This window comes from Protopterus annectens, chromosome 6.part0 (assembly GCF_019279795.1).
Source record: "Protopterus annectens isolate FY-2018-M chromosome 6.part0, PAN1.0, whole genome shotgun sequence".
NCBI classification, from domain to species: domain Eukaryota; kingdom Metazoa; phylum Chordata; order Ceratodontiformes; family Protopteridae; genus Protopterus; species Protopterus annectens.
Genome location: NC_056737.1, coordinates 1017942607 through 1017955840, shown reverse-complemented (window position 1 = coordinate 1017955840; position 13234 = coordinate 1017942607).

Below are 13234 nucleotides of genomic sequence, written 5' to 3'. Positions count from 1 at the left end.
AATGCCCCATTGTTGTGAGCTCTGCATTTAACAGCAAAGTACTGGAAACATGCCCCAAAATCAGGCATACTAGATGCTTTATTGAATCCCAACACTTTTGGGAATAACGGGGTTGGTTTTGCATGGGATAAAATGCCAGTGCCCTACCTGCACTCATTGTTTTTTTTTTTTTTCTGCATACACAGTAAACATCAGATTAATGCATATTATAACACTTGGGATAACAGTGGTCTATGGATATGCCATGTTACTTGCACTCTTGTTATCGCTGTGTTGGGTTACTCCGACCTCCATGATGACACAGGTGTGTTGTACTGGTTGGCCAGGAGCCACAATGCTGAGGAGCAGCTCTTCCACTCTAGTGAGGGGGGATGTGTAGCAGCACCACCACCTTTGGCAAGCTGTTGTCTGTGGACATCAGAGGCATGCTGCTGGACATGTCTGATTAAATCACTGCAGTGATGGTGTACTTGCTCATAAGTCCGGTTATGCATGCCTACATCATTCACCTGACGGACAACATCCTGCCACAGTGCAGAGCGACTGTGCTGGTCCTGGCAGGATCTTGAGAACAATAGGTTATTATGTTGGATGAGTGCATCTGAGATAACTTCCTCCTCCTCGGGGGAATAAGCTGGCTTTCTGTTGTGTGACATAACCCTGGAACACAATTAAACAGTAATTGTGAGCAAGTCATGTGGCACACTCAACATTCTAATGTACAGACATCAGTGAAATGCCATATATAGCAACCTATTGGCTGTCAGTAGGTACACACTTTTAATACCACATATGACTGCTAAGCCCACAACTGCCTGACAGTGCCTGGCACATACTATATACCAAACCATGTTCTGCACAGCCACAAAGTTAAACCAGTATGTAAGACTATACAACAGTACATGGCACGGTGTATGTGACACAATGCAACACCTAGCCACAGGAGGTGTATATGAAGCTAATGCATACAGACATGTGTCATCCATTGAAATCAATGTACAGTACGGTTACAGTACTACCAGTACACCACACTACTTGTTGATAGCAAACACCTCAGTAACATATCTGCACATTCATCACTATAGGTGGCATACTGCTGTACTACACTATACATGTTGCTAGATATGCACCTATATCCTGTGACACACATATCACCGAGGCCAAGTTACAGACATACCCACACACACATCAGACATACCTACAAGACACTAAGGTATGGCAACCCAAATTACATTTACCTGTGTACCATACATTACTGTGTGTCAGCACCTACATAAACCCATGCCTGAGGTATGCAATGTGTGAGCACTACAGGTAACAAACAAAAGTGTGTTACCAAGCCATGTGGATATAAACCATACTGTGCAGTTGAGGCATACATCTTTAGGTAGTACTACAGTCCATACGTGACTTGTATTCACTAGTGTTAACAATCACTTAGCATACATGTACTGCTTTAGCCTACAATGGCACACTCCAGTCAATGCCATGGGACTACGTCACAATGTATGCCGTACTGCTTTTCCTGCCTGGCAATAGCATACGGACCTTTGGATGGGATTAGAGCTACAACACTACATACCATGGTATACACAGATTCCCACTAGGCTATCACACATATACACATCATTGACACATTCACATACACATTCTCCATCACACACAGTCATCCTCACATAGCATGTGATGCAACAGGTACATGCATGTGTGTATCGTGTCCTAGGTATCTGATAGGCTGTTATCCATAGGGCCTATGGAAGCTTGGACATATGGTACCCTGCACTATAACACCCATGTAATGTATGTTCATGTGCCCCTGTCATGCAGAGCCACAGGGGTGATTACCGGGTTGTGTTTCCTATCTTGCATGCAATCATCATGGTTATTCATGGCAACTGCTAATGAGTATCTTCATATGCTGTTGATAGGTAGTTGGTTCCACAGTATGGTATGTGTCTGTGATGATAATGTTCCAGTCGAACATGTTCTGCTTTTCACATTACAAGGTGTAGATCAGTAGAGTGTGCATCTTGTCTGGTGTTCCATCTGTTTACATGGAGCATGTCTGACACCCGTGTGTTTGACATAGCTTTGTATGTTAGCCAGGGGTAGCCTCTGGGTATGCGTTATGCGACACAGTGTAGCTGTGGTTTTGTAAGACAGTCAGCATAGGGAATCTGTTGGAGTACAGTAATACTCTTTGTGAGGTATGTGTCTGGCATCTACTGTTGCTGTGGATGTCTTCTGGGGTACATACCAACAGGGACATTGTACTCTTTGATGGGTGTTATAACTGATGAGTGGAGTGGAACACTGACCTCTGTTTCCATGGATGACACACATGTACTGACGACATGTGGACTGTACTAGGTTTACATGACTAGTGTGGCACAGTGATCATCATTAGAGACACTACTGGCCATCTGTGTCCTGTAGTCACTTTTCACACCTTCGGTGTTGAGTACACTAACACCTATGTGTTAGTTCATGGGTACAGGGCTTTTAACAACAGGGATGGCAATACATGTACAACATTCAGCTGGAGCGTGCATTTGAACATCCACTGGTGTACACATAGATATGCATATTGGCACATATACAGTCCATCTTTCAGGGTGGGAATATTAATTATGCACAGGTTGAGGGGGATAGAGGTATGTAATGTTATTGCACAGTCTTGTGCAGAATGCATGGAAGGTGTTCTCAGCCCATATATGTTTAGCAGGACCCCTATCTGGAAGACTATATACCTAATAAGTCATACCCATGGCGTTTGAACAACACATGTCATATGCCAGCACTGTATGCTGTCTTGTTTGACACACACTACAACCTACATATATGTATGCACATAACAACCTGTACCAACATATCAATGCCCGCCCTTCAAAAACAGTTCAGTATGTCCCTTGCTCTATGCACATGTTCCGATGCTTATCAATCAGACACACATGTATCTCGACATATGTGTGTGCCATACAGACACAAGGTCCACACTGTTGTAAGTCCATACACCTCACGGATGACCTGTTGGGCCTTACTACAACATGGACAGTCGTCACATGTGTGCATGCAGTAATAGTACAAGGGTATACATGCCAGCAAATTATACATTACTATGCTAGCCTGTTACAGCAGTTGCCAATGCTAAGCTACACATTCTGTGACTGTCATGCATGTCTTACTCTGTGACATCAAAGTTTATATAGGTGTTTGCAGTACTCACCCGAACTGCCATTAAACACAGTACTGTACAGAGCATAGATAACATGTTCAGATGTTTGATATGTACTGCTGAGCTACAATTGTCACACTTATGTCCCACTGCACACAGCTACACAACAATGTCTCCATGGCAATACTCATGCATGGCATCAGTGCATACATACCTACTGCTGCTGCATATGCATGTTTCAGAGGATCTACAGTACTAACCATAAACATCTACTACTTGCCGGTAACTACAAACTGTTACATACCTGTATGTCCCTTTCAGGTCCATCAGTGTATGTTTTTTATTTTTTTATTTTGAGTACAGATACATACTGTTGTCATTTTTTAATTTGTTTTCTTTTTTTTTTTCCTGCTTGGAGTTGTTCACTATCTGGAACATGCAATGTAATGACTGCATGTGGGAATAGCAAGTACTATCTGCTTTTATAGGTATCTGCACATGTGCATGTGATGCCCTCTGCACCAATTGTTGCCCAGCATTTGGTTAATGCATCCAGCCTGCTCTGTGTTAATTGCAGTACTCACCGTCATAGCAACCCAATGCTACAAATTGCTTAGGTATGTAGGCGTAGCCCTTTCAGATTTTCAGAGTGGGGCCCATGCTTGTTTGCTGTGGACACTGTTGTGTAAGTCAGAAGGTTGGTATATGTCTTATGAATGCAGATAGAGGTGTAGACAGTGATGTACATGTTGTACTCAGACCTGCCTGTTGCCACTTCCAGTACTGAGCTATCAGTGTAGAGTTTTACTCACCACTACAAGTGCTTACACAACATTTATGTGACTATGTAGTTTAATTTCTACTCATATTATTAACTGCCATACAAATGTAGTAATTGAGACATATTCTCTTGGCACATGAACTGTTTGTGAACTGTTATACTGGGTATGTTAATGTACTGACTTCTGCAGGGTTTGTGTTTTTTAGTGTTGACATTAGCACAGGGTTCGCAGGTCAGCTGGACAAGTCCTGTACTGAGTATGCCTACCTACACACTTGGTAGACCTTAGACACAGAAGTATCTTTTCATGGGGGAGGATGCTTACATACAGAGAGCATTATGCATTAATGTGTGAATATTATCTTACTGGACTTGCAGGATTGGTGTGTACCTGTGAGTTTATCAGGGCAGGTCGTCTGTCTGCATAGTTCCCAACTGTGAACCTACACAGATGGTAGCCAGAGGTTACACTGTCATTCTTTGTCTGTGCAACTCACAGGTGTTTTCAGCACTGTTACAATGGCATTTTTACAGTCAGTTGCTACCAGTACATGTCTACATCCATTGGTATTTATGAGTTGCACTCCTACATAAGGGTATGCTTGTGGAGGTCCTAGCAAAGCTATTTGCAGAGTGTGTAACAGCAGTATAGCCAATATGCCTGTATGTTTGTGCCTCTGCGGGCCTGTGGAACACTCAGATACATCTTTGCATGGAGTCAGGGATAGGTAGTTGAAAGTGAGGTACACCTTACACATAATAGGGACAGTATGTGTAGGCTTCAGTGATGCAGTGCATATAGATTATTACTCCTTTCATGAAGTTCAAGCGGTGTCTACTGTTATTTTTGTCAGTATTCATTGTGTAATAGCCCACCTTTCTGACTGACGTCAGTACTTTTCTGAAGGGTTCGGTGGGACACAGCTAAAATATGTTTCACAATCAGGGACATCCCTGGAAAGTTATCACAGTTAGGAGGTATGGCCTCTGCCCTACTCAGATATGCCAGTGTTTGTCCTGCTATGATACTGTGTGGGGGTTGTAAAGTGCCTCTGTAACAGTATTTTCTACTTGAATGGCTGCTTTTCACATCACATTTATGTAATGCAATTCCACAACAATTGCTGGTAAAGTTCCACAGAACAAGCTTTGTGTTATGGCCTTCCTATTTTTCCTTTACATTCACTCATTGTAATGCATGATATATTTTTTGCAGCAACAAGTTATTGTATATCTGTTGTGGCTTAGTGGTACTTCATGCAGTCTAATGTTTCTAAAGTCTGGGGTTCAAGACTGGCACTGGTATTTTATTTTGCTGCTGAGCAGAACAAGGGCAAGACACAGAGTGACTAAGGCACTTTTAAGCAGTTGTAAGCGGGTTTACACGGGTTTGCGCGACACTTAGCAATACTTAGCTAAGCGCGTACACACATGCGCACACTCGCTCAAAACCGCTAACTACTGCTTAAAAAGTGCTTACTCCCACTAAGCCCTGCGCTAATTTCTTTGAAAGAAAATAAAATGGGGAGATAGGACAGTGGTGAAAAAGGGGGCACAAAGAGGGAAAGACAGTGGCCGGGGTGAGACTTTAGGAGTAACACCTTTCCCACTTTGCATGGGACAGTCCCTCATTAGGCATATGTGTCATGCGAGAATAATCTAGCCATAGCAAATGTCATGATTAGAGGGTAATATTATATTCTACGTTTCTCTGATAGTTGCATGTAACGGTTATTGTATAACTGACACTTCGATATGTTATGTGAAGTAGCATAAGCAACTTGACTGCTGCTAGACTAAGCTTTGATTTGTGCTAATATGTATATTTCTGTACTATGCATGGCTGTAGGTATGTTCTGATCTGGTACGTCTGACATTTCTTCAGAGCAGGTCCCACTTTGGCCATTTGGAAAGGTGGCAGCCCTATAGGATCTATATGTAGAGATGTCAGATTTGGCTAGGAAACACATACCCACAGCCATTAGACAAATGACTACTTCACCGGTTTGCATAAGTTAAGGTTAATCTTGTAGCACTATATTTGCTAATACTGTTTCCTATAACATCTAGGTGTTTCAGATACAGCAAAATCATTTTATGCAACCACTACAAACAATATATGAACTCTTTTCCCGAAATCACAGGGCATGTGCCGTAACATTCATTTTGCAGGAGACAACTGCCCAGAGTGGAGTGTCCCTCAGAAAGGTGGACAGGTGTTAACCCCAAACTATTATGCTATCATCTACCTAAGGTGGTCAGAGGAATATGCGCTTTCCGTCACTAGCAGACCTCACATACGAAGGGGGAGAATGAACACTGTATCAGGGACACTGCATAACACCCTGAGGGACACATTTAGATGATTGGTTCTATCAACCTGACACATTGACAGTCACAGGGTATATGTATTCATTCACATTTGTCGAGGTACATGCTGTTTATGACTCATACATGTTATCATTAGTCATTACATGTATTCCGCCACCTATCCACCTAATATCACTAGTTCTGGAAGAGTTTAGATAGGACTGTGTTACATTCTTATTCGTAATCATGGACGTCCATGATAATCGGGTATAAGGCACTGAGATAGTCCCTAAGTGTTTCCCCAATGGTTACAGACTATCCAGTACATGTGCTCTTCAGGTTTGGGAGGTATAGGAGTCTGCTATGCCCACATAGGAATATTAATTACTTCCACGGGGCAGGCCTAATACATCTCTGCCAACCAACACCTGCACACTTAGGCCCATTATTGCATACCCATGATTCCCCTACCATGACACCCATTTACAGCACTCATGACTCATACTTACTGTGAGCGCAGCTGGGGTATGAACACACCCCTACACATTGCCCACTCTCCCCATCTCAAGACACATGTCATACGTTTTGTCAACCCATGTGTTATTACACTTGCACAACCTACTGTTCCGTGTACAGCTACATCCTGCTTGCATAGATTATTACCAGTTCACCTGTGTGGTGAATTTTTGGTGTCCCGCAAGGGACCCCATTATCCATGTTTAAAGTGTAGACCTTGCAGATCTCTCCCACTGGTACTTTCCTGCTGGTGTTTTTGAAAGCAGCGGTGTATTTACCTTTATTGCATGTCTGTATGTTTGACCAGCCTAGCTGGGCGGTGTGGGAGGTAAACGTTTGTTTATTGGACCTCCCAGTAACATATGCCCTGTATGAACATATGTTACCCGTAATTGCTGTAACGTACCCTAGTCATGTACATGTGTATATCTACAATGATATATATATATATATATATATATATATATATATATATATATATTTTTTTTTGTGTGTAGATGTGTATATATCAATAACTGTTGTATGTATATATATATATATATATATATATATATATATATATATATATATATGTATATACATCTGTGTGTCCGTTTCTCAAATTTTCCATATACTTACAAGTAATGTGATGTTTTTGGGTCATTGTTAGGGAGTAGAATAACAGCTGAAAGTGTTTCATGTACTTGCATTTGTGGAGGTATGCGCATATCGCTCTGGTTGCGATAATAAGTAAGTACCATATTTTTATATATTTCTTTATTTTATGTCTGTGGATATATATCTATACACACACACACACACACACACACACACACACACACACACACACACACACACATATATATATATATATATATATATATATATATATATATATATATGTATATATATAGATATATATATATATATATATATATATGTGTGTGTGTATATATATATATATATATATATATATATATATATATATATATATATATATATATATATATATATATATATATATATATATATATATATATATGTATCTAAGTTACAACTGTACATAACAACATACATTTGCTATCCTGGGAGCTGCTTACACATGTACAGGTGCACTTGCATATCCTTATTGTCAGTTACACATGTTTACTGCCACTTCTTTGTGCTTACATGTGCCTTATTCATTATGACAGTACCACTTTGATTGAAGGAATCCGGTTAACGGCCCCATGCGAAACACACGTTCACCTTTACATGTTTAAATGTTGGCTTTACAGCACAGAGGCATTCATTACAGAAGAAAATTATATGTCGTACTTGAACCGGGAATGCCTTTACGTTAGGTGGATGCTCTAACCACTACACTATTGGTGTTCTGCTTCATTTATATGTATACCCATGGTTCATAGCTACCCTAACATATGCCTCACCGCTTCACTTACACAGCAGGCATCCATTCTCCTGCTGGGAAAACCGCAGTACTACACATGTGACATTTCCTATTTCCTACTGCTCTGGACCCGTGCTGCATGTTTACTCATGCCAAGGATATTCAGAACTCCAAAGCTTATAGTCCTGGCACATAAGTATGTTTGATTGTCAGGGTATTCATGTGGTGATCCAGGTTTAGGCTTGTCCGACTGGTGACCGGAACTGCCCTGTACCTGTTCAAATGTCAGACGTAGAACATGGACAAAGTTGGTCCCAATTTTAACATTCTACCTGTGTTCACAGATGCAGGGGTTTGGACACCTCTGACCAGATTATTATGTTGGCACTACATAATACAGGGTGGGGGATGTTTCCACTGGTGTTTCCCTTCACATTCAATATGTATGCTTTATTGTGGCCATTTCATTCATAAATATATATCTGTACATACACCTACATACCTATTTACATTTCCCATACAGTTGAATGTACACCGCGCATCCCCGCTGCCTTTACCTCTCTATATCTGATAGATATTATTCTGGACATCACTTATGACTTCACTACAGGTATTCAATAGTACTGTCAACAAATGTGACAGTTGGTTGGTCTACATTTGTGTATGGACCTCTGTAACACTCAGGGACTAATTTCAAAAGTGACAGGGACAAGGCAATGACAAATTAGGGACAATCGCGGACACATCTACAATATTAGTACTATTAACTTGAAACGTGTTGACAGATTCAGAGCCATATGTATTAATACTTATTTTCTGCAGTTAAAAGTGTCTATTACTCTTAATTATTGTCATTAGTCATTCAGGTGTCATTCAACACCTTTCCTCCAAAGGTCACTGGTTTTATGAGTGATTATGTGGCTGGCCAGTTATTGTGCGAATGCTCTGAACATTGGTAGGGTTGCCACGTTTTCATATATCCAGGATGGGATATATTCTGGACACACCAGATTGTTTAGGCCAACACATACCCACGGTCAATACAGGGTTTACAACATTCTTTATTTTCCTAGATGGGAGCTGATTCCTGTAGCACTTTAGTTGCTTATTGTGTTTGTTGTACGATTTACATATTTTACATCCAGAAATAACTGTTTTAGGCAACTGTTACATGAAATATGGTACATAGTTATTTCCTACAATCACATGACATTAGCCATTGTATCATTATTGGTCAGGACACACCTACCCAAACAGGGACTGACCCTCACAAAGTGGGACAGGACATACCCTGCTTACGTCAACAGCTTAATCACCCTATTTCCAAGTGCCACTATGCGACTGTGTACAGTATATTCTCTCGATAATTCTTCTGTGGAGATGTGCATCATGGGCAGGTGGTTGATCCCGGGTAGTAGGTTCTGCATGACGGGCAGGAGGCTAAGCAGTCTTGTGAACCACTACTGCACATACAACTTGTGTCCAGATGTCTACAGGACTGGACATTATGTCATGATACCAAGTCTGATGTTTACTCATGATACTCATCCCATGAGGGATATCCAAAAATTTAACAAGAAAACGACCTTCGATTTTTTTGGACTTATGAAAATGTGATGGGGTTTTACATGCAAGGGATACATAGTTTGCAATCCTGACACTGCCTAGGGTGACACTGCCTACTACATATGAGTAGTGGTCAGTATGTGTAGATATGGCTGCGCAAAGCTGGTAGCCCGAGTATGGCTGGATTTGGTGGCCGTTCAGGAATGGGGGCAGGTTGTGTGCTGTTGAGGGGATGATGGGTATTCAATTATGCATCCAGATGTGTTGCAGTTGGATGGCTCAGTTCCATCCAGACCATTCTGTGGGTATGTGCCGGTGACATTTCTGTACATGTGTATCGCACATTTTAATATTCATACGTTTGTGTGATTGTGTTCTACAGTATGGACTGTCAGGTTGTATTGTGGATGTGTATATTTGCTCTTTGTGTTTCTTTCTGATTCACCCGCTGCTCCCTCATACACGTCCGGTTCCCTTCATACACCTCCGGTTCACCTATTGTGCATCCAACACAGTCTCGCCTTTGTGGATTATAACATTACCCATCCCCCACACACACATATTCCAAACACTGCATCCATCCCTTCTTTGGTTGATGGCCCATGGCACGGTCAAGGGAACACATTGCATACACTACATATGTCTGGTACCTGTATGGTTGTGGGGACTACCCTGGCATGTTTCACCTTCCACATGCTGTACATCATGCACATCGGTAACCTTCCACATGCTGTACATTATGCACATTGGTAACCTTCCACATGCTGTACAACATGCACATCGGTAACCTTCCACATGCTGTACATTATGCAGATCGGTAACCTTCCACATGCTGTACAACATGCACATCGGTAACCTTCCACATGCTGTACATTATGCAGATCGGTAACCTTCCACATGCTGTACATCATGCACATCGGTAACCTTCCACATGCTGTACATCATGCACATCGGTAACCTTCCACATGCTGTACATCATGCACATCGGTAACCTTCCACATGCTGTACATCATGCACATCGGTAACCTTCCACATCCTGTACATTATGCACATCGGTAACCTTCCACATGCTGTACATCATGCACATCGGTAACCTTCCACATGCTGTACATCATGCACATCGGTAACCTTCCACATGATGTACATTATGCAGATCGGTAACCTTCCACATGCTGTACATCATGCACATCGGTAACCTTCCACATGCTGTACATTATGCACATCGGTAACCTTCCACATGCTGTACATCATGCACATCGGTAACCTTCCACATGCTGTACATCATGCACATCGGTAACCTTCCACATGCTGTACATCATGCACATCGGTAACCTTCCACATGCTGTACATTATGCACATCGGTAACCTTCCACATGCTGTACAACATGCACATCAGTAACCTTCCACATGCTGTACATTATGCACATCGGTAACCTTCCACATGCTGTACATCATGCACATCAGTAACCTTCCACATGCTGTACATCATGCACATCAGTAACCTTCCACATGCTGTACATTATGCACATCGGTAACCTTCCACATGCTGTACATCATGCACATCAGTAACCTTCCATGCTGTACATCATGCACATCGGTAACCTTCCACATGCTGTACATCATGCACATCGGTAACCTTCCACATGCTGTACATCATGCACATCAGTAACCTTCCACATGCAGTACATCATGCACATCAGTAACCTTCCACATGCTGTACATCATGCACATCGGTAACCTTCCACATGTTGTGCATCATGCACATCGGTAACCTTCCACATGCTGTACATCATGCACATCGGTAACCTTCCACATGCTGTACATTATGCACATTGGTAACCTTCCACATGCTGTACATCATGCACATCGGTAACCTTCCACATGCTGTACATCATGCACATCAGTAACCTTCCACATGCTGTACATCATGCACATCGGTAACCTTCCACATGCTGTACATCATGCACATCGGTAACCTTCCACATGCTGTACATCATGCACATCAGTAACCTTCCACATGCTGTACATCATGCACATCAGTAACCTTCCACATGCTGTACATCATGCACATCGGTAACCTTCCACATGCTGTACATCATGCACATCGGTAACCTTCCACATGCTGTACATCATGCACATCGGTAACCTTCCACATGCTGTACATCATGCACATCAGTAACCTCCCACATGCTGTACATCATGCACATCGGTAACCTTCCACATGTTGTACATCATGCTCATCGGTAACCTTCCACATGCTGTACATCATGCACATCGGTAACCTTCCACATGCTGTACAACATGCACATCGGTAACCTTCCACATGCTGTACATCATGCACATCAGTAACCTCCCACATGCTGTACATCATGCACATCGGTAACCTTCCACATGTTGTACATCATGCTCATCGGTAACCTTCCACATGCTGTACATCATGCACATCGGTAACCTTCCACATGCTGTACATCATGCACATCAGTAACCTTCCACATGCTGTACATCATGCACATCGGTAACCTTCCACATGCTGTACATTATGCACATCAGTAACCTTCCACATGCTGTACATCATGCACATCAGTAACCTTCCACATGCTGTACAACATGCACATCGGTAACCTTCCACATGCTGTACATCATGCACATCGGTAACCTTCCACATGCTGTACATCATGCACATCGGTAACCTTTCACATGCTGTACATCATGCACATCGGTAACCTTCCACATGCTGTACATTATGCACATCGGTAACCTTCCACATGCTGTACATTATGCACATTGGTAACCTTCCACATGCTGTACAACATGCACATCAGTAACCATCCACATGCTGTACAACATGTACATCAGTAACCTTCCACATGCTGTACATTATGCACATCGGTAACCTTCCACATGCTGTACAACATGCACATCAGTAACCTTCCACATGCTGTACAACATCCACATCAGTAACCTTCCACATGCTGTACAACATGCACATCAGTAACCTTCCACATGCTGTACATTATGCACATTGGTAACCTTCCACATGCTGTACATCATGCGCATCGGTAACCTTCCACATGCTGTACATCATGCACATCGGTAACCTTCCACATGCTGTACATCATGCACATCGGTAACCTTCCACATGCTGTACATTATGCACATCGGTAACCTTCCACATGCTGTACATCATGCACATCGGTAACCTTCCACATGCTGTACATCATGCACATCGGTAACCTTCCACATGCTGTACATCATGCACATCGGTAACCTTCCACATGCTGTACATCATGCACATCGGTAACCTTCCACATGCTGTACATCATGCACATCGGTAACCTTCCACATGCTGTACATCATGCACATCATGCACATCGGTACACGCAACTACCTATCTTTCATGACATGGTAGGTATACCCGGGTAATACCCATTCAACTTTGACACATCCTGACAAGGACGGCTTGGACCGCATATGGGTGGATTTTTCATGAATGCTCTGACCATTGGTAGGGTTGCCA